Here is a 22608-nt window from a genome sequence, read left to right on the forward strand (position 1 = left end):
AGTAAACATTAAGAAACTGTTTAATATATGTCTTCCCTCCTAGATGCATGCTTTGTGCAGGCAGGTATCTTGTCTGTCTTGTTCTAAGCATAGTGGCTGATGCATTACAAACACTTGATAAATATTTGTTGAATAAATATGTCACAGGGCGCAATGAAAATGAAATCAGTTAAAATGTCTGGTTCAGAGCCTAGCATATCGTAAATGCTTAATAAATGTAAGCAAGTTTTGTTATTTTCTGTCTGTGAGCACTCTTTAGTCTCACATATTTTATTGGCAATTTTTATTTTTCATGACTTCTACATGTTTCCAGCATAAATTTCATAAGGTAATTAGGAGGACATAATGGATACCACTGGATAACCATTCTGTTATTTTGGGAATTGAGGTATTTCAAAGGAATGTCTAAGGTGTTTTTCACACTTTTTCTTTGTGAGTCTTTCTGTTTGCTTTCCTACTTTGAAATGCTGATATCATGAGTCTCTTTCGTCTCCTGCATCTTTTAATTTGGGATTCAATTCTGCCATCTATCAGTACAACTTCCACCTGCTACCAAAACTTTAATAAAGTGGTTAAAGCAGGTGAGTTTATAAACCAGAAAAGTAGAATGGGGTGACTATTTGGGTGGTTCTGCAAGAGTGGAACAGAATGCAATTTGCCTCTTTAGAAACCAATAAAATAGATTGTAAAATGATGATTTCCTGTCAGTTTCCACTGGACATGTGTTCCCCTGAACATTAATAAACCCATCTTCATTCTTGAAATAACATCATAGAAGGAACCCAAAGTAATTATCTTGAAGCATAGCATTTGGTGAGTGAAGTATCCAAATGAACTAAGATACTGACAGGATAGCATGGCTAATTGTATGAAGAGCTATGAGAACACTAAGAAATATTTTTTTAAAGGAGTGACGAAGCCATCTAGTTCATGCAGAGCATGATTATATGCTTTCAGCTATGTTATTTAATCCCCTTGAAGGCTTTTGTAGTGAAGTCCCATTATCTCAAATGGATGAGGGCTCTTAAGACTTACAGAAACTAAGTACTTTGTCCAAGTTTATAGAGCTAGCCAATTGAGATTTGAAACTGGATGTGTTTGACTCTGAAGCGCGTGTTTTTCCTGCTACCTCATGCTGCAGGCATGTGTTTAATAAATACGTACCAAGCATCTTTTTCCTACCAGGCTCTTTGCCAGACGCCAGTGATTCAGGGTAGAGCAAAACAAACACTGAACCTGCCCTCCTGTCACTTGCAGTTTACTGGCGTGCCAGACATTGATCTAGTTGTAGCTCAGGCTCCTCAGAGTTTTATTTTGGTACAGCACTTGGCATGTGGAGAGAGTGCCCAGGAATTGTTAGCTGACGTTATGGTTATTAAATTACGACACACATGTGTAATTATAAACTTTGTTCAAAGTCTATGAAGGAAAAGCACATGGAATTGTGAAAGCATATGAAGGAGGACCTGACCTAGTCTGGTGGATGAAGGCTTTCCCAAGGAAGGCAAAAAAGGAAGATGGGGAGGAGAGTTATCTAGGCAGAAGGAGCAGCATGTGCAAAGGCCCTGAGGCAGAGGAAAGCACCATGTGTTCAAGAAAGTGAAAGCAAGTGTGATGGAACTTTTAAAGCAGTACAACTGCAATGATTTTCTCTTCAGTGTTTCCCCTGACACCCAGCATTTCTCCAAGTCTTTGAGTTCACCTAGTGACACCTTCACAGTTCTCAGATCCTAATTTCCTAACTCTGAAAGTAGGTAATTCTGCCCAGCAAATTTATCTAAAGTCAAAGTTACCTGTACAAACTGAAAGAGACTTATCTTAAGGCACAAAGAAATCTTGCTTCTATTGTGTTCCAACTTTACAGATTCCATCCAAAGATTAGGTAGCACACTGATGGGTGCGATTTAAATCCAGGGAGACAATTCTGTCTTCAAGAGAAAAGATAATTGGGAATGAGTCATTGTCTTTTTAAAGAGCAAACAGTGAGGTCTAGAAAATTTGCAGGCACAGGTCTTGCACGTGCTAATTCCCTGCCAGTGTAGATAGACTAGGCTACCTTGAAAGAGATTTCCTGGGGGTATTAGAGACCAAAAATAATCACATTAAAAAGAAAACTCTTCTATAGAACATAATACTTACCTTGTCATTGTAGACATATTGCATCTGTAGTGGCTTCAAGGTACAGAGAGAAGGGAAAAATACAAGAAATGAAGAGGATAAACAATGTTTAAGGAGGGTTAAAGATTAATGAGGCTCCTAAAAAGAAAACTAGATAGGACAGAGGACTTCCTGTGACTGTCTATCTTAAGCTTCTTTCAGGTCTGATGTGCAGACTATTCTGCACCTGGTAGAATGAAGAAGAGGGTAGAGACCAGGGGAAAATGACTTTCTTATATAAAGTCCAGAGCTGTGCAAAACTCAAAATCATATGGCCAAGGAGAGAGTATTCTACCCCCAAATCCACATCCTCAGTTTATCCATGGGAAAACATGGGGAGAGACTTTCTACAAAATACCTAGCCACTGCTTTTCAAAGGTGTCAAGGTCATGAAAGACAAAGGAAGATGGAAAAACAGTCATAGATTGGGGAAGACTAAGGAGATATGACAACTAAATGCAGTGAGGTGGCCTGAGCTGAGTCCTGGTACAGAAAAGAGGTGTTAATGGAAAAACTGATGAAATCTACTTAAAGTCTGCAGTGTAGTGAAAAGTATTACACCCATGTTGATTTCTCAGTTTTCATAAATATACCATGCTTCTGTAAGACGTTGATATTAGGGGAAGCAGGGTGAGGTATATACAGGAATTCTGTATTGTATCAATATTTACAACTTTTCTGCACATCTAAAATTATTTCAAAATAAAAAGTTAAAAAAATGGGGCCACACACACACAAAAACCTATGGCGAAGGTTTCACTTTACAGATAAGGAAACCGAAATTTACAGAGGCAACATGCCCACCCAGAGTCTTACTTTTTTTTTTTTTTAATAAATTTATTAATTTAATTATTTATTTTTGGCTCCATTGGGTCTTTGTTGCTGCATGCAAGCTTTCTCTAGTTGCCATGAGCGGGGGCTGCTCTTCGTTGCGGTGCGCGGGCTTCTCATTGCGGTGGCTTCTCTTGTTGCGGAGCACCGGCTCTAGGTGCGCAGGCGTCAGTAGTTGTGGCTCGCGGGCTCTAGAGCGCAGGCTCAGTAGTTGTGGCGCATGGGCTTAGTTGCTCCACGGCATGTAGGATCCTCCCCGACCAGGGATCAAACCTGTGTCCCCTGCATTGGCAGGCGGATTCTTAACCACTGCACCACCAGGGAAGCCCCCAGAGTCTTACTTTTTTACTTACCTTGTTAGACTTGGGGAATATGGAGGTAAGAAACATTTTCCACCCTAAGGGATCTTTTCTCTGGGTTTGTACCAAAGGCTTGGAAGGTCCTAACAAGATCTCTTTCCATCCACCATACTACATGTAGAGGCTGTTTTAGTCTTTTTTCTATCTGTTTTCACAAATGTACAAAATGGCATATATTAGGTAATAGGCTAAATCCTTGGTATGGGCTATAAAATTCTGCAAGACTTGGCCTCTGCCCACCTTCCCAGGCTCACCTTCTCTCTACAGTTCAGCCATCCTCTTCTTTCCCCAAATGCATCCTGCACTTTCCTGCCACAGGACCTGTTTATCTGCCTGGAGAGTGGCATTCTTGCCCCCATACACGCACAGTACTGGGATTCCATCTTTAGGTCATACGTACTCTTCCATTATGGTCTGCCCCACCACCTACCCCTAAGAACTAATTAGTCCACCTATTTTTTTTTTTTTTTTTTTGCCTTGGTAGTACCCTGTGCCTGTCTACTGAAACAACCAGCACACTTAGCCTTTCATGTTCATTTTTTCCCTACAACACACTATTAATACATAGATTCGTAACTGCCAAACTTTATTGCCCATTTTAAAAGAGCCTCTCAAATACTATTTGTTATTTTTAATACCTGTATGCCCACACCTCAACATCCTAGTACCAAAAGTAGATGCAATATACCCACACTGATAAGGTGAGTGGTATGTTTCTTGGGGGAGGGTTTCTTTTTGCATGATGTTTAGGCATGTGCCATTTCTTACACATTCATGGCTAGATCGCCTGGATCTAACAGAGTACAAGCACATGGTACACATTTAAACTACCTATTGAATAAATAAATCATGAGATGAAAACTAGATAGTTAAAGTATTTCTCTGAAAACCAACTAAGCTGTTAAGTAAAAGCAACGTTTGGAAACCTAACTTAACTGGATTGAAATAATCATATGTTTTCTCCTTTCAGCCTTTACACCTGGGTATCCACTGAACCTCCTTTTACTACAGAGAAAATTGTCTTCCTTTTCTGTTTCACAATCATGAAAGAAAGAGAAGTAACATATCACAGGAGATATATTTGCAGAAAAACTTCAGTTGGCTCTTGTCATGACGCTGGTATAAAAGAAAAAAAAAATCCTCTAAACTACTCTAGAAATGAAAGAGATTGATGTACAGTCCCTTCAGATTCTTCTGAATGGTGCACTGTGAAGATAAGTTATAGTGAATGTCAGGCCATTTGTAGGGGCAGCAGGGTCCAGACAAGGGGCTGTGTGTGGAAGAGAGTAGCAGAGAGCTGCTACAAGACAGTTGAGTTAGGAGAGCGCTGTCATCTAGGCTTCTGATATGGAGTTCCACTGGCCAGTGGCAAGAGCATGAAGCACTACGGAGATAGGCTGTGTGTATAAATCTTCTTCTCTTCCTCCTCCTCCTTCTTTTTGATCATCATTTCATCATCATTATCATATTCATCATCTTCATCATCATCTTTGTCATTATTATCATATTCATCATCATCTTCACCATCATTTGTGTTTCATCACTTGCAGAGCCTTTTTGGCAAATATTGACCATACCATTAGCTAGAGGATTTTATTGGGACAAGGACTAAGTGCTATAACCAGAGGAGGATTTACTGAAAAGCTAATGCATCTTAAGCCTCAGTCTCTTGGCTTGCAAGAACCCCTTCCAAGAATGTCCACTTGATTTTGTGTTTATAATTTTGTATTCTTTTTCTTAAAGAGCATACTCTCAAATTGTATAAGCTTCAGACCCCATAAAATCTGGATCTGCCCCTGATTATAATTATCCAGTAGAGGAATTCAAACAAAAATACCAGTATGGAGTACACAACAAGCTAGATGACACGTGTTTTGATGCCTAGGGGGATCCTGCTCTACTAGCATACCGCATACCAAGCAGAAACTCATTAGATCCTTGTTGAATTAAAATTGGTGTCTGTGAAAAGCCACCACTTTACACTCTTCTGCATTTGCTATTGCGGTAAATGAATTCAAAGATGTATCGTGTTGTGGTCAGGATCTGTCATCTAGCTGTGTGTAAACCTCCCATGAGTGTAGGAAGATGCATGCCTTTATTTCCATTTAGATGACATTTTTAATCTTTTATGGCAGGGCACCTACTATTAAGCCTTACGGCAAATTATTTTAGGCCTTTTAACATCCTTTGCTGAGTATAGTGCCATCCTGGTGGAGCTTGTTCCAATGATGTGTAAGCCTCTAATTTAGGAATGCACTGGCTGCAGGCCCATTTTGATTTTATAGTAGCCTGTTAATAAAACATCATATTTAGAATTTCAATTCAAAGAAGAGTTACAACTTCTTGGGGTTTTTCTCTCATCCCTCTGATGTATAAACTGCAGAATATTCTGTTTTCCTTTAGAAATGCCATATTTTGAAATATTATTTCTTCCTGGTATCCTTCCCAGCATTAGCTCAATGTCAGGACTTGGAAAAGTATTATCAGGTATCTATATAGAGGCAGGTCATGCCCTTATCCCTCTATAAGTTGTGAACTAGGTGAAAAGTCCACACAGGACTCATGGGAAAGCTGGGTTAGCACTGATGGCCTAGACCAATATTGCCTCTGAATCAGGCTGACTTACCCATATGGTGGCATGCTGAGCCTCTGGAATGGGTTGGTTGCCTGATACTTGGGCCCCTTCCTTTCTTTTTTTTTTTAATATTTATTTATTTAATTCATTTATTTTTGGGCTGTATTGGGTCTCCATTGCTGCATGCGGGCTTTCTCTAGTTGTGGTGAGCGGGGGCTACTCTTCATTGCGGTGCGTGGGCTTCTCATTGCGGTGGCTTCTCTTGTTGCGGAGCACGGGCTCTATGTGCACGGGCATCAGTAGTTGTGGCACGTGGGTTCAGTAGTTGTGGCTCGCGGGCTCTAGAGCGCAGGCTCAGTAGTTGTGGCGCACGGGCTTAGTTGCTCTGTGGCATGTAGGATCTTTCCTGACCAGGGCTCGAACCCATGTTCCCTGCATTGGCAGGAGGATTCTTAACCACTACACCACCAGGGAAGCCCTTGGGCCCCTTTCTTACCTTACTGGTGAGATATTTCCTTCTTCCTCATTTGGGCAGGAATGAGTGAGACAGGGTGGGAGGACAGACAGAAGTGTTCTTACCAATACTTCCAAAAGAGCAGAAGTTGCTGTTTTTTTTTTTTGTTTTTTTTTTTTAAACATCTTTATTGAAGTATAATTGCTTTACAATGGTGTGCTAGCTTCTGCTTTACAACAAAGTGAATCAGTTACACATATACATATGTTGCCATATCTCTTCCCTCTTGCATCTCCCTCCCTCCCACCCTCCCTATCCCACCCCTCTAGGTGGTCACAAAGCACCGAGCTGATCTCCCTGTGCTATGCGGCTGCTTCCCACTAGTTATCTATTTTACATTTGGTAGTGTATATATGTCCATGACACTCTCTCACCCTGTCACATCTCACCCCTCCCCCTCCCCATATCCTCAAGTTCATTCTCTAGTAGGTCTGTGTCTTTGTTCCCATCTTGCCATAAAAGAAATGAAATGGAGGTGTTTGTAATGAGGTGGATGGAGTTAGAGTCTGTCATACAGAGTGAAGTAAGTCAGAAAGAGAAAAACAAATACAGTATGCTAACACATATATATGGAATCTAAGGGGAAAAAAAAAAAAAAGAAGTTGCTGTTTTATGGGGAAAAGTAGAAATACCAGAAGAAGGATGGTGGAAATTCGGAGGGGGGAGGATGGATGTTCCTCCTACAGAATAGATCAGGCTCTTTAATTGATTCAAAAATAGGCTGGAAGCTCTTCATCTATTTATTTATTCATCAGCCATTTATTGAGCACCAATTATGTAAAAAGCTCTAGACCCATGTATCTTTTTACACTTTCTAGGCGTGAAATATACACATTTGCAGAGGGTGTACTCTCTGTAAAAAGATATATCCTTGAGAAGTGAGGCATTTGCTGCTGGGGATGCAAAAAGCTTGCCTGTTAAATAGATAATCAAATGCAAAATGGAATGAAATAAACGTGAAAGGGAAGTAATAGCAAAGTACTGTATGGGGAGGTTCTAGGGAAAAAACGGTAGCTTCTGTCTGTGGCTTACAGTTCCACAAAGACAGTGACTTGGACTAAGCCTTGAAGGGTGATGGGACTTGGCTATATATAGAGAATGGCAGCCAAGGACATGCTAGGAATAGGCAATAAATAGGTGACAAGGCAAAGGTATAAAGCGCTTGATCAAAATGAGGAATAGCATAGCAACCAGTCTAGAGACTTGGAAAATTGAAGTGAGGTAACCCTGAGAGCCTTGGATGCAACTATTCCAGTGATTCTAATATACTCTGATCTTCTGTAGAACTGCCTTGGGTAGACCGTTTCCTCCAAGGCTGGAAGTTCAGTAGACTAAGGATTTTGAATTTATAAGGATTTAAGAGTGTCCTTGGTGATAGTATAGAATAATAATAGAAACTCCATTTTTAAAGAAGTGTGTGTCAGATGCCCTGAAAATTACTTGCCTTAGCCAATCATTGTGATGTGCGTGTGTGTGTATGTATTATATGAGAGTGTCTATTTCACAGATGACAAAATTAAGGACCAAAGAGAAATACTTGTCCAAGACCACATAGCTAATAAATGGCAGAGCCAGTAATTTAACACAAATCTGTGTAACTCCACAGCCCATGTCTTAACTGTGATCAGCTTTTGCTGCATAGTAGAGTAGGTTCAAAATTTAACATACTCTAAGTGTCTTTCTGGAAGAACCAGAGTCAAGACATGAAGCTTCCCGCGTTTCTAATTGCGTCCTCAGAGCGTGGAACAGAGTCATCTCGTTGCTAACATCCGTTGCCTTCAGCTAGATGGAAAATTGGACAATTCCTCAATTAAATGTCACCAACCCTCTTGCATCCCCAGTAGCAAATGCCTTATTTCTCAGGGGTTTGGCAACATTTCACGTCTTCAGTATCTCATTTTCCTGGCTCAGCACTGGAAAAGTGGGGGCAAAGACACAACTTTCACCCTGGCTGTTTCTTGCTTCTTAAGATGCTCTCTTAGCAGAGAAAGAGCAGTTTTACTCCTTGAAAAAGCTTCTTTCTTGTCACCTGGTGCATGACTGTGGAAACCTCCAGTTCTGATTCAGTTTTCCAACGCATCTGGCACAGACTGGAAGGAAGAGATTTCTTCTTTGTATTGTAACTTCACACACCAGCCCTGCCCTTTGTAGAGCCAGTTAGAAAACAGGGTAAAAAACAAGACTCTTTAGAAAGGGATCTCTGCTGTGTTTAGAGACCAAGAATTGGCATCCATTTCAACAAATATTAACTGTACTCTAGCAGTTTTGTACTACAGTTTTGGACCAAGAGAAAGGCAAATCCCAGATCTGTCAGTTAATCAACAAGCATTGATTCAGTGTCTATCAAGTATAAAATGCTGTGGAAAATACTGATGATTTTTAAGAAGGACTCTACCCAACAGGGCCCTACAGCCTATCTAGGGAGAGAAGTTAAAAATATATTTAAATAACTGAAGGCTGAAGGCTTATATGTGCTCAAAGAGATATTATGCATCCTGCATTTTCAGACAAGTGGGATATTTACTCTGGCCTGGAGAAATCAGATAAGACTTCTTGGAGAAATCTGGATTAGGTCTTTAAGAAGAGTTGAAATTCAGATAAGCGGTGAGGAAGAAAGGCTAAAACATTTCAGGTAAGAGGGAGTGGAGTGTCCCAGCCTAGAGCTTTGAGCACATCAGATACTCAGTAAAGGCTGTTGAATGGAATAAAATTGAAACTTTATATTTCAGTTATGTCCCTCTACTGCCATGTCTAATGGTTTCCTGAATACTTTCGTGTCAGAACAGAAGATGGTATTTACATACCTTTTTAATGTAAATACTACATTATTTAGAGGACTACTTTCCTAGGGAGAATGGATTAATTCACCCAGCAAGTCTTGTTTGAATTAGATTGAATCACGAGTTGCCTCAACTATAAATGAATGGAAGCTTGGACCCAGTAGACAAACGATGCTTGTTGCTTTTCCCTTTTTATGAGGCAGGGTATCTATTAGCAGCTCTCCTTACTGACAGCTATTTGATCATAATTGTGGCTGGTCCACTGGGAGAAAGATGGGACAGTGAAAATGGTTCAGTGTAAGGCACGAAGAAGATCAGAAACATTCCATAAATTGACAGGATTTTTTTTTTTCCCCTAAAGAAGGACTTGGCATCAATTTTTTAAATGGTATTTCATTTTGTATGGAAGTAGTACATATATATGGCAGAAAGTTAGTGAATACAGACAAGTAAACTTAAAAATTACTCACATTCCCACCACTGAGAGCTCCAAACTATAACACTTTAATGTGTATCTTTCCAGATATATTATATATGTATATATATATACACACACATACATATATATCTATATATATACATATATACACACATACACACATTTTTGTATTATTTCACAGCATGAGATAATACTATACATATTATTTTGTAATCTGTGTATTTTCAGTTCATAAACTTTACTTTTCCATTTCTATAACTTTTCATCTCATCTAATACCTAGACCTCATTCAGATTTCCCCAGTTGTGTCAAATATGCCCTTTAAGGCTGGTTTGCCTAAATCAGTATCCAATTCAGGACCACACATGCATCTGGTTATTATGGTCCTGTCTTATTCAGCTCAGGCTGGCATAACAAAATACCAGAGACTGGGTGGCTTAACCAGTAGGAATTTATTTTCTCACAGTTGTAGAAGCTGGAAGTCCCAGATCAAGGTCCGACAGGGTCAGTTTCCGGTGAGAGCTTTCTTCCCGGCTTGTGGATGGCCACTTTCTCCCTGTCTGCTCACGTGGCCATTCCATGTGTACATGCACAGAGAGAGAGCCCAGGCACAAGCTTGCTGGCGTCTCTTCTTCTCAGGACACTAACCCCGTCCTTATAACGTCATTAAACCTTGATTACTTCTTCAGAGGTCCCATCTCCAAATACAGTCCCCCTGGGGTTAGGGCTTCAATATATGAATTTTGGGGGGACACGTTCCGTCCGTAATAGGTCCTTAAGACTCTTTCATCTAACATAGCCCCCTCCCACTTTTATGTATGACCTGATATGTTGAAACATCTTAATCTTTAAAAAAACACAAAATTATGCTCTAATCCCTATAAATTGTTTGTAAGGCCCTTTCACGATCAGTATAAAAGCTCAGTGTGGAACAATAATCTTGGAACTATAGGTTGAGGGTCAGAGTTCTGCTCTTGACCAGCTATTGACTATCCTTGCAGCCTTGGGAACATCATTTCACTTTGTTGGGCTTCATTTCCTGTATTGGACCAGAATTCTTGACCCAGTGTGTGTAAGGAAGGAGTACTGGATGTCGTGTTCACAACAAATGCCCCACATGACTCTGATCCCTAGGCAAGTTTAGGAAACAGCAGAGTAGATCATATGTTCTGGCTTTTTTTCACCTATGCTGCTGCTCTACACTATATATAAAAGCATAAACTATATAACTGTCCTTAATCATAAGCCATATTAGTTTCCTATGGCTGCTGCAACAAAGACCACAAATTTGGTGGCTTAAAACAACACAACTGTACTATCCTACAGTTCTGCAGGGTAGAGGTCCTAAATTTAAGTATCAGCAAGGCTGCATTCCTTCTGGAGGCTCTAGGGGAGAATCCATTTCCTTGTCTTTTCTAACTTCCAGAGACTACCTCTGCATTCCTTGCTCCTGTTCCTATCCTCCATCTTCAAAACCAGCAAGGTAGCATTTTCCAGTCTCTTGTTTCTGGCCCTCTTGCCTCCCTCTTATAAGGATCTGTTTGATTACACTGGTCCAAACTGGATAATCCAGGATAATCTCCCCATCCCAAGATCCTTCACTTAATCACCTTGCAAAGTCCCTTTTGCCATGTGAGGTGAAATATTCTCAATCCCAGGGTTGGGATGTGGACATCTTTGGAGGACCATTATTCAGCTTACCACGTAAACCTTTACCAGAAACTAAAATAATAGCTGAAATAAATAGTGAACATTTTACTTAAAAAGCAATTTTATTTGCTTTCTTAAACTTTATAATGAAATTTGAGGGATGGATGTTCTGGACTATTATTAAAAACAAAGGAAAGATGGAAAGAAGGAAGGAAGGAAGGAAAAATGGAGGGAGGGAGAGAGAAAGCTTATTTGATTTTGAGTTTATCCCTCTAGATAATTTCTGATTCATCTCAAAATTTAGCTTACTCTTTCCAAAGTAACACTGCGTTTCCCTTCTTCCATGAAAATATGACTCATAGATACCCTAGTCAATGGTTTAATGATTGGGTTGAGACATAAAAATTAATGTGCAAATTTATATTTGACTATATAGGGAGAGATAGGAGTTGTCTCCTTTGTGGTAAACTTAATAACTACACATAATATACCCAGGTTTCCAACTTCCGAAATGAATACACCAAATACTAGAACTGTAATGAGTGTTTGTTAATGTAATAGCTAATTGCTGAGTGCTATGCTCAAGTCCTCTCCTAGGCTCCTGGATAGAGATTGGTTGAGAAAACAGACATATTGTCCTCATGAAGCTTTCAGGAGACAGGCAGACAGAAACTAGTTAAAAAATAGATAAACAAACGCCTCAGTCAGCACACTTGGCCTGAAGGAAACAGCATAGTGTAGGAGAAAGACTGAGGAACGAGATCTGGGAGGTTCTGTCTGAGGATTGGCCTGTAGGATGGAAGCAGCCAGCCCTGCCTGCACGCCCTAGTGCCTGCACGCCCTAGTGCCTGCACCGTGTATTGGGTGGAGTTGGGAAAGGGCTGTGGTTCTGAGCAGAAGGGATGGGATGTGAGATGCTATGAGAGGAGGAAGGGGTCCTGGGTGGGAGGGGGGCAGGGGGTGCAGACTGATGTCTTCAGGTGGTGGGAAGGAAGCAGAGTGGCTGGCATATTATGGAGGAGAGGGGAGAGTTGGCAGGGACCAGATCAGCTAGGACATTGTAGGTCATGAGTAGGACTTCGGACCTCCTAGTAAGTATGATGGGAAGCCTTTGAGCCCTTAAAGTGACTTTAAGTTTTTAAAAGATCACTCCGGGTGTTGTGAGGAGACGTTAGGGGACAGGCCTCATTGGAAGGTTTAATGACATCGTGGAGGGGAGAGGTGCAGATGGAGAGATGTGAACATGGAATCTATTTTGGTGATGGAAACAGCAGGGCTTGTAGACAGAAAATATGGACTTCCAAATGATGACTCCTTGTAGGGCTGGCTGTATAATGTGTGTGGCCCAGTGCAAAATGAAAATGCGGGGTTCCTTGTTCAAAGAGCAGGAAAAAAAAGTGTCATTAAAAGTTCTAAAATGTAAAACTGTTGCCTTTCATCCATGGTCTCTCTCTCCATCTGTCATGATGCTTTTTTATTTGCTATTGAATGTCACCCTCCCTCGGGCATGGGGGTACTTGCAGGACAAAGTCCAGACCCTCACAGGCACCCCCGGTTTCTGCCCCAAAGCTTGGTATGGGCTCAATCAACCAACTGCTGGGTTTACTGTCTCGCCACTGAGGGACGGACATGTTGTGCCCCCCACTGGGGACTGGGAAGTTAATCCCCCCTTCCACAGGCCTGCTGCCTCAACCATGGCCAACAGGCAACCCCTGAGGTGGTGTAGCCTCTGTGCCAGGATGCATTTGGTACCTGGATGTGGGGGTGGGCAAGAGGTTTCCCTCTGCCAGGTAGCCCGCAAATGCATTATGGCACTGCCAGCCCAGAGCAGTGACGGCCACTACTGTGCCCTGTTGAGACACCACTGGCTGAGTGTGCTTAACCTTGACTCTCCATGTACCTGCCCTCAGGTCCCCATTGCAAAATGCAGTGCCCCTGCCGGCCACCAACATGATCTGGTCACCGTCACGGGCAGAGGGCAGCTGGGCAGTGACAGGAAGGGAGAGTCTGGGGGAGACTCAGGATGCCAGAGGACAAGAAACAGGAGACTGACAACCTGTCCTGGGACGCAGGGAGGAGGCGAGAGGCAGCTCCACATGTGAGTCAAAGCTCCAAGCCCTTGGGGTGCTTCGCTGTTCCATCAGAGTTCACTTATAAAATGCAAATTAGAAGATCAAATTAAGAAATGCAAGACAGCAACCACAGGGCATTAAACTTCAAGTGCAGGACCTTCCCGAGCGTGTGGCTCCATGTGATTGCTCTGGTCACATGCCGCTGAAGCTGGCCTGACTCCTGGGTTTTTGACTTAAGCCTCTTGGTAAATACTGGGGACATTTACTGAGATGAGGGAAGAGTGAAAACTATCCAGTTTGCGAGGGGAAATCAGGTCTTCGGTTTGACGATGCTAAATTCCAGATGCCTTTGATGTATCAGGGGGAAGATGTCAAGGAAGAAATTGGAAATGTTGATATGAGTGTAGAGCTTTTAAATTCTGGAGGCTTTGCAATGTTCAGGGTCATAACCTGATTATCCTATTAACTCTTTCTCACAAAAATGAAGTGCAGCTCCAAACATCTGGATGTTTGGATTCTAGGTAAACAAGGATTTTCTGTAGTGGTGTATCTCACACGTCTTTTAGCATACCTTTGTATTTGTTTGACCAAGACATTCATGAATTTCCAAAGGCCTTTCTTTTTCACGTACTTGCCTATATTCATGATTCCGTTTCTTCTCACTTTTCTAATTTCCAAATAGTATTTTCGTTTCTCAAGTAAAAATTAGCTCTCGAATTATTCTGATTTGCAGTGTATGCAATTCTATATTATGTTAGAAATACAAAAAAAGAGGGACACTAGACTTCTTTTTCTTAAAATATAATCAAAATGTGCAGCTGGGCCAGATCCTCTTGCCTCAAATATAGTTTAAACTAGAAAACTCTGGGCAACATGCTTGTTATTTATTTATTTTTTTTCACACAGATTTCATACGTACGTTTCCAAATGAAGCTATTTTGACCACTCTCCCCCTTCCCCTGTGAGGAAAGAGAAGGAGTCAAGAATAATTTAAAACAAGAGTTCTGTGCTCAGAGGAGTTACAAGATGTTTGCCTGCTGGTGGTATGTGAGAAAAACCTTTCTCCAATGCTTTACCTGTAGCAGTGCCAGCTTCCATTTATCTGTTTTTCCCCCAAAGATGGATTCAGACCCTAGGCTAGTTCTTTTTTTTCCTTTTTTTCTTTTCTTTTAAAGGACAAAGTAGAGTAGTGTCTGATAGACCTGGCAGAGATGTGTTATAACCATGGCTCCTCTTTAAGGTGTGACTTGTGTCTGTGACTTCTACGCAGGACACTTCTAAATTGGGTCTCTTCCAAATGACATCAGAGAAAACTAGAAACATGTTTATCAAAAAATCTGGATTGAAAAAAAAGCAGCTCTGTATTTTATTCGGTCTCCCCTTTCAGTTAATGCTCAAGCATCCCATTGAGAGCAGGGACATAATTAGAAATTATGTTAAAGAGAAATCTCTTCTTGTACATGAATGTGGATCTGAAGATTGTTACTTATGATCAACCAGTCACAGTGGCCCAGTTTTAAAGGAATAAATCTCCAATTCTGAGGGTTGTCTTTTCATCTTATTTATGGTTTCCTTTCCTGTGCAAAAGCTTTTAAGTTTCATTAGGTCCTATTTGTTTATTTTTGTTTTTATTTCCATTTCTCTAGGAGGTGGGTCACAAGGATCTTGCTGTGATTTATGCCATACAGTGTTCTGCCTATATTTTCCTCTAAAAGTTTTATAGTGTCTGGCCTTACATTTAGGTCTTTAATCCATTTTGTTTATTTTTGTGTATGGTGTTAGGGAGTGTTCTAAGTTCATTCTTTTACATGTAGCTGTCCAGTTTTCCCAGCACCACTTATTGAAGAAGCAGTCTTTTCTCCACTGTATATTCTTGCCTCCTTTATCAAAAATAAGGTGACCATATGTGCGGGGGTTTATCTCTGGGCTTTCTATCCTGTTCCATTGATCTACATTTCTGTTTTTGTGCCAGTACCATACTGTCTTGATTACTGTAGCTTTGTAGTATAGTCGGAAATCAGGGTGCCTGATTCCTCCAGCTCCGTTTTTTCTTTCTCAAGATTGCTTTGGCTATTCGGCCTCTTTTGTGTTTCCATACAAATTGTGCAATTTTCTGTTCTAGTTCTGTGAAAAATGCCATGGTAGTTTGATAGGGATTGCATAGAATCTGTAGATTGCTTTGGGTAGTATAGTCATTTTCACAATGTTAATTCTTCCAATCCAAGAACATGGTATATCTCTCCATCTGTTTGTATTATCCATAATTTCTTTCATCAGTGTCTTATAGTTTTCTGCATACAGACCTTTGGTCTCCTTAGGTAGGTTTATTCCTAGGTATTTTATTCTTTTTGATGCAATGGTAAATGGGAGTGTTTTCTTAATTTCACTTTCAGATTTTTCATCATTTTGTATCTTGCTACTTTACCAAATTCATTGATTACCTCTACTAATTTTCTGGTAGCATCTTTAGGACTCTCTATGTATAGTATCATGTCATCTGCAAACAGTCACAGCTTTACTTCTCCTTTTCAGATTTGGATTCCTTTTATTTCTTTTTCTTCTCTGATTGCTATGGCTAAAACTTCCAAAACTATGTTGAATAATAGTGGTGAGAGAGGGCAACCTTGTCTTTTTTGTGATCTTAGAGGAAATGGTTTCAGTTTTTCACCATTGAGGACAATTTTGGCTGTGGGTTTGTCATATATGGCCTTTATTATTTTGAGTTAAGTTCTCTCTATGCCTACTTTCTGGAGAATTTTTATCATAAATAGGTGTAGAATTTTGTCAAAAGCTTTTTCTGCATCTACTGAGATGATCATAATTTTTTTTTTTCTAAACATCTTTATTGGAGTATAATTGCGTTACAATGGTGTGTTAGTTTCTGCTTTATAACAAAGTGAATCAGTTAGGCACATACATATATCACCATATCTCTTCCCTCTTGTGTCTCCCTCCCTCCCACTCTCCCTATCCCACTCCCTAGGTGGTCACAAAGCACCGAGCTGATCTCCCTGTGTTATGCGGCTGCTTCCCACTAGCTATCTGTTTTACATTTGGTAGTGTATATATGTTCATGCCACTGTCTCACTTTGTCCCAGCTTACCCTTCCCTGATCATATGGTTGTTATTCTTCAATTTGATAATATGGTGTATCACATTGATTGATTTGCATATATTGAAGAATCCTTGCATTCCTGGGATAAACCCCACTTGATCATGGTGTATGATCCTCTTAATGTGCTATTGGATTCTGTTTGCTAGTATTTTTTTGAGGATTTTTGCATCTATGTTCATCAGTGATATTGGCCTGTAGTTTTCTTTCTTTGTGACTTTTTTGTCTGGTTTTGGTATCAGGATGATGGTGGCCTCATAGAATGAGTTGGGAGTGTTCCTCCCTCTGCTATATTTTGGAAGAGTTTGAGAAGGATAGGTGTTAGCTCCTCTCTAAATGTTTGATAGAATTTGCCTGTGAAGCCGTCTGGTCCTGGGCTTTTGTTTGTTGGAAGATTTTTAATCATAGTCTCAATTTCAGTGCTTGGGATTGGTCTGTTTATATTTTCTATTTCTTCCTGGTTCAGTCTCAGAAGGTTGTGCTTTTCTAAGAATTTGTCCATTTCTTCCAGGTTGTCCATTTTATTAGCATATAGTTGCTTGTAGTAATCTCTTATGATCGTTTGTATTTCTGCAGTGTCAGTTGTTACTTCTCCTTTTTCATTTCTAATTCTATTAATTTGAGTCTTCACCCTTCTTTTCTTGATGAGTCTGGCTAATGGTTTATCAATTTTGTTTATCTTCTCAAAGAACCAGCTTTTAGTTTCATTGATTTTTGCTATTGTTTCCTTCATTTCTTTTTCATTTATTTCTGATCTGATCTTTATGATTTCTTTCCTTCTGCTAGCTTTGGGGTTTTTTTGTTCTTCTTTCTCTAATTGCTTTAGGTGCAGGGTTAGGTTGTTTATTCGAGATGTTTCCTGTTTCTTGATGTAGGCTTGTATTGCTATAAACTTCCCTCTTAGAACTGCTTTTGCTGCATCCCATAGGTTTTGGGTCGTTGTGTCTCCATTGTCATTTGTTTCTAGGTATTTTTTGGTTTCCCCTTTGATTTCTTCAGTGATCACTTCGTTATTAAGTAGTGTATTGTGTAGCCTCCATGTGTTTGTATTTTTTACAGATCTTTTCCTGTAATTGATATCTAGTCTCATAGTGTTGTGGTCGGAAAATATACTTGATACGATTTCAATTTTCTTAAATATACCGAGGCTTCATTTGTGACCCAAGGTATGATCTATCCTGGAGAATGTTCCATGAGCACTTCAGAGGAAAGTGTATTCTGTTGTTTTTGGGTGGAATGTCCTATAAATATCAATTAAGTCCATCTTGTTTAATGTATCATTTAAAGCTTGTGTTTTGTTATTTATTTTCATTTTGGATGCTCTGTCCATTGATGAAAGTGGGGTGTTAAAGTCCTCTACTATGATTGTGTTACTGTCAATTTCCCCTTTTCTGGCTGTTAGTATTTGCCTTATATATTGAGGTGCTCCTCTGTTGGGTGCATAGATATTTACAATTGTTATATCTTCTTCTTGGATTGATCTCTTTATCATTATGTAGTGTCCTTATTTGTCTCTTGTAATAGTCTTTATTTTGAAGTCTATTTTGTCTGATACCAGAAATTTTACTCAAGCTTTCCTTTGATTTCCATTTGCATGGAATATCTTTTTCCATCCCCTCACTTTCAGTCTGTATGGGTCCCTAGGTTTGAAGTGGGTCTCTTGTAGACAGCATATATACGGATCTTGTTTTTGTATCCATTCAGCTAGTCTGTGTCTTTTGGTTGGAGTATTTAATCCATTTACATTTAAGGTAATTATCTATATGTATGTTCCTATTACCATTTTCTTAATTGTTTTGGGTTTGTTATAGTAGGTGTTTTCCTTCTCTTGTGTTTCATGCCTAGAGAAGTTCCTTTAGCATTTGTTGTAAAGCTGGCTTGGTGGTGCTGAATTCTCTTAGGTTTGCTTGTCTGTAAAGCTTTTAATTTCTCCATCGAATCTGAATAAGATCCTTGCTGTGTAGAGTAATCTTGGTTGTAGGTTTTTTCCTTTTATCACTTTAAATATGTCCTGCCACTCTCTTCTGGCTTGCAGAGTTTCTGCTGAAAGATCAGCTGTTAACCTTATGGGGATTCCCTTGTATGTTATTTGTTGTTTTTCCCTTGCTGCTTTTAATATTTTTTCTTTTATTTAATTTTTGATAGTTTGACTGATATGTGTCTTGTCATGTTGCTCCTTGGGTTTATCCTGCCTGGGACTCTCTGTGCTTCCTGGACTTGCCTGACTATTTCCTTTCCCATGTTAGGGGAATTTCAGCTGTAATCTCTTCAAATATTTTCTCAGACACTTTCTTTTTCTCTTCTTCTTCTCGGACCCCTATAATTTGAATGTTTATGTGCTTAATGTTGTCCCAGAAGTCTCTGAGACTGTCTTCAGTTCTTTTCATTCTTTTTTTTATTCTGCTGTGCAGTAGTTATTTCCACTATTTTATCTTCCAGATCTCTTATCCGTTCTTCTACCTCAATTATTCTGCTATTGATTCCTTGTAGAGAATTTTTAATTTCATTTATTGTGTTGTTCATCATTGTTTGTTTGCTCTTTAGTTCTTCTAGGTCCTTGTTAAACGTTTCTTGTATTTTCTCCATTCTATTTCCAAGATTTTGGATCATTACTATCATTATTCTGAATTGTTTTTCAGGTAGACTGCCTATTTCCTCTTCATTTGTTTGGTCTGGTGGGTTTTTACCTTGCTCCTTCATCTGCTGTGTGTTTCTCTGTTTTCTCATTTTGCTTAACTTACTGTGTTTGGGGTCTCCGTTTCACAGGCTGCAGGTTCGTAGTTCCCATTGTTTTTGGTGTCTGCCCCCAGTGGCTAAGGTTGGTTCAGTAGGTTGTGTAGGCTTCCTGGTGGAGGGGACTAGTGCCTGCGTTCTGGTGGATGAGGCTGGATCTTGTCTTTCTGGTGGGCAGGTCCGTGTCTGGTGGTGTGTTTTGGGGTGTCTGTGACCTTATTATGATTTTAGGCGGCCTCTGTGCTAATGGATGGGGTTGTGTTCCTGTCTTGCTAGTTGTTTAGCATAGGGTGTCCAGCACTGTAACTTGCTGGTTGTTGAGTGGAGCTGGGTCTTGGCATTGAGATGGAGATCTCTGGGAGATTTTCTTCGTTTGATATTACGTGGAGCTGGGAGGTCTTTGGTGGACCAATGTCCTGAACTCGGCTCTCCCACCTCAGAGGCAGAACCCTGATGCCCAGCCAGAGCACCAAGACCCTGTCATCCACATGGGTCAGAATAAAATGGAGAAAAAAAGAAAATAAATAAATAAATAAATAAAGTTATTAAAATAAAAAATAATTATTAAAAATAAAAAAATGTTTAAGTAATAAAAAAAAAAGGAAGAAAGAGAGAGCAACCAAACCAAAAAACATATTCACCAATGATAACAAGCACTAAAAACTATACTAAAAAAATAAAAACGGACAGACTGAACCCTAGGACAAATGGTAAAAGCAAAGCTATACAGACAAAATCACACACAGATGCATATACATACACACTCATAAAAAGAGAAAAAGGAAAAAAATATATATCTTTGCTCCCAAAGTCCACCTCCTCAATTTGGGATGATTCGTTGTCTGTTCAGGTATTCAACAGATGCAGGTACACCAAGTTGATTGTGGAGCTTTAATCCGCTGTTTCTGAGGCTGCTGGGAGAGATTTCCCTTTCTCTTCTTCGTTCGCACAGGCCCTGGGGTTCAGCTTTGGATTTGGACCCGCCTCTGCGTGTAGGTCGCCTGAGGGCGTCTGTTCTTTGCTTAGACAGGACGGGGTTAAAGGAGCAGCTGCTTCGGGGGCTCTGGCTCACTCAGGCTGGGGGGAGGGAGCGGTACGGATGCGGGGCGAGCCTGTGGCAGCAGAGGCCGGCGTGACGTTGCAGCAACCTGAGGCGCGCGTGCGTTCTCCCGGGGAAGTTGTCCCTGGCTCACGGGACCCTGGCAGTGGTGGGCTGCACAGGCTCCCGGGAGGGGAGGCATGGAGAGTGACCTGTGCTTGCACACAGGCTTCTTGGTGGCGGCAGCAGCAGACTTAGCATCCCATGCCCGTCTCTGGGGTCCGCGCTGATAGCCGCGGCTCGCGCCCGTCTTTGGAGCTCCTTTAAGCAGCGCTCTTAATCCCCTCTCCTCGCGTGCCAGGAAACAAAGAGGCAAGAAAAAGTCTCTTGACTCTTCCGCAGCTCCAGACCTTTTCCCGGACGCACTCCCGGCTAGCTGTGGCGCACTAGCCCCCTTCAGGCTGTGTTCACGCCGCCAACCCCATTCCTCTCCCTGGGGTCTGACCTCCGAAGCCCGAGCCTCAGCTCGCAGCCCCCGCCCGCCCCGGCGGGTGAGCAGACAAGCCTCTCAGCCTGGTGAGTGCTGGTTGGCACTGATTCTCTGTGCGGGAACCTCTCCGCTTTGCCCTCCGCACCCTTGTGGCTGCGCTCTCCTCCGTGGCTCCGAAGCTTCCCCCCTCTGCCTCCCGCAGTCTCCGCCCGCGAAGGGGCTTCCTAGTGTGTGGAAACCTTTCCTCCTTCACAGCTCCCTCCGAGAGGTGCAGGTCCCGTCCCTATTCTTTTGTCTCTCTTTTTTCTTTTGCCCTACCCAGGTACATGGGGAGTTGCTTGACTTTTGGGAGGTCTGAGTTCTTCTGCCAGTGTTCAGTGGGTGTTCTGTAGGGGTCGTTCCACATGTAGATGTATTTCTGTTGTGTTTGTGGGGAGGAAGGTGATCTCCGCGTTTTACTCTTCCGCCATCTTGAAACTCCTCCGGTGCGTGGGCTTCTCATTGCTGTGGCTTCTCGTTTCAGAGCACGGGCTCTAGGAGCACGGGCTTCAGTAGTTGTGGCACTCAGGCTCAGTAGTTGTGGTGCACGGGCTTAGTTGTTCTGCGGCATGTGAGATTCTCCTGGACTGGGAACCTGTGTCCCCTGAATTGGCAGGCGGATTCTTAACCACTGCGCCACCAGGGAAGTCCGAACTACTACTAACTACTAAACTTGTAGGTGAAATAATGGTATTAGATTATTACTAGTGAAAAGCTCTTTTATTTTATAAAAATACATAATGGACTTTTTCCAGTTGAAATGCCGTGATGTCCAGGGATGGCTTCAAAATATCGTGGAGGAAGGGGGAAACTGGGTAGGAGTATGGATGAAATAAGTTTAGCCATGAATTATTAATTGTGCAGAGTGGTGTGTGCATTGGATTCTTAACACTAGGCTGCCTACTTTTGTATATTTTTGCAATTTTCCATGAGAAAAGTTATTTTATAAATATCTATCACCCTTGCCTAGAAAAAACAATGAGAAGTGTATTCTACAAAATGTAACAGTGGTTATAGGTGACTTTTATTTTCTTCTTTGTGCTGCCCCATAGTTTCCAAATTTCTACAAGTGTGTAGAAATTTTAAAATCAATAAATTTGTTGTTGTTTTCAGGGAGATGCCACTGATTACTGGCCCAGCTGAAAGTAACGAGGCTTAGCAAGCAAAACCAAGCCCAGGCTAGAGGAACACAGGTTAATTAAATTAAGGTAGTTTCCCCAGTAGATAGAAGAGAGAAACCAGGAAAGGGAAGGCGCATTTATTTAGCTTCTTCCTTTGCTAAAAGAAATTTACACTGTGGGAAGAGACTTTGTGGTCCACTGCAAGAATGCAGCCTCAGAACTAAGGCTTTGAGGGGTGCGGGAGAAAAGTCTGGGAAATCTTGAGTCAAGCTATTTTAAACTTTTGTCAGAAAAGTGCTTTAGATATCCACGCTTGCAGCAAACATCAGACTTTGCGAGATTGGAGCGCCACCTGGATTTGGCTATCTTCGTACGTGTGTGTTGCCAGTGGCTGGCAAGGTAAAAGGCTAATGATTTTAAGCCCCACAGGCTTCAGAGGCAACAGGATTCGGGTTCAAATCTCAGCTTTGCCACTTAGCTGCTCTGAAGCATTGACAAAGTGGTTTGCCTTCTTTAAGCCTGGATTTCTCCATTTGTAAAACAAAGAAACAACAATGCCACTTCACAGGCTTAGAAGTGTGGTGCCTAGAAAAAGTACATACGTAATAAGTAGAAGTTATTCTTGTGGTTATTGCCAGTAGAAAATAAAATATCCACGGCTGCCATTTAAACTAATCTATGAATGGTTTCCCACTTC

The sequence above is a fragment of the Eubalaena glacialis genome, chromosome 4, assembly GCF_028564815.1.
Source record: "Eubalaena glacialis isolate mEubGla1 chromosome 4, mEubGla1.1.hap2.+ XY, whole genome shotgun sequence".
Classification (NCBI taxonomy): Eukaryota; Metazoa; Chordata; class Mammalia; order Artiodactyla; family Balaenidae; genus Eubalaena; species Eubalaena glacialis.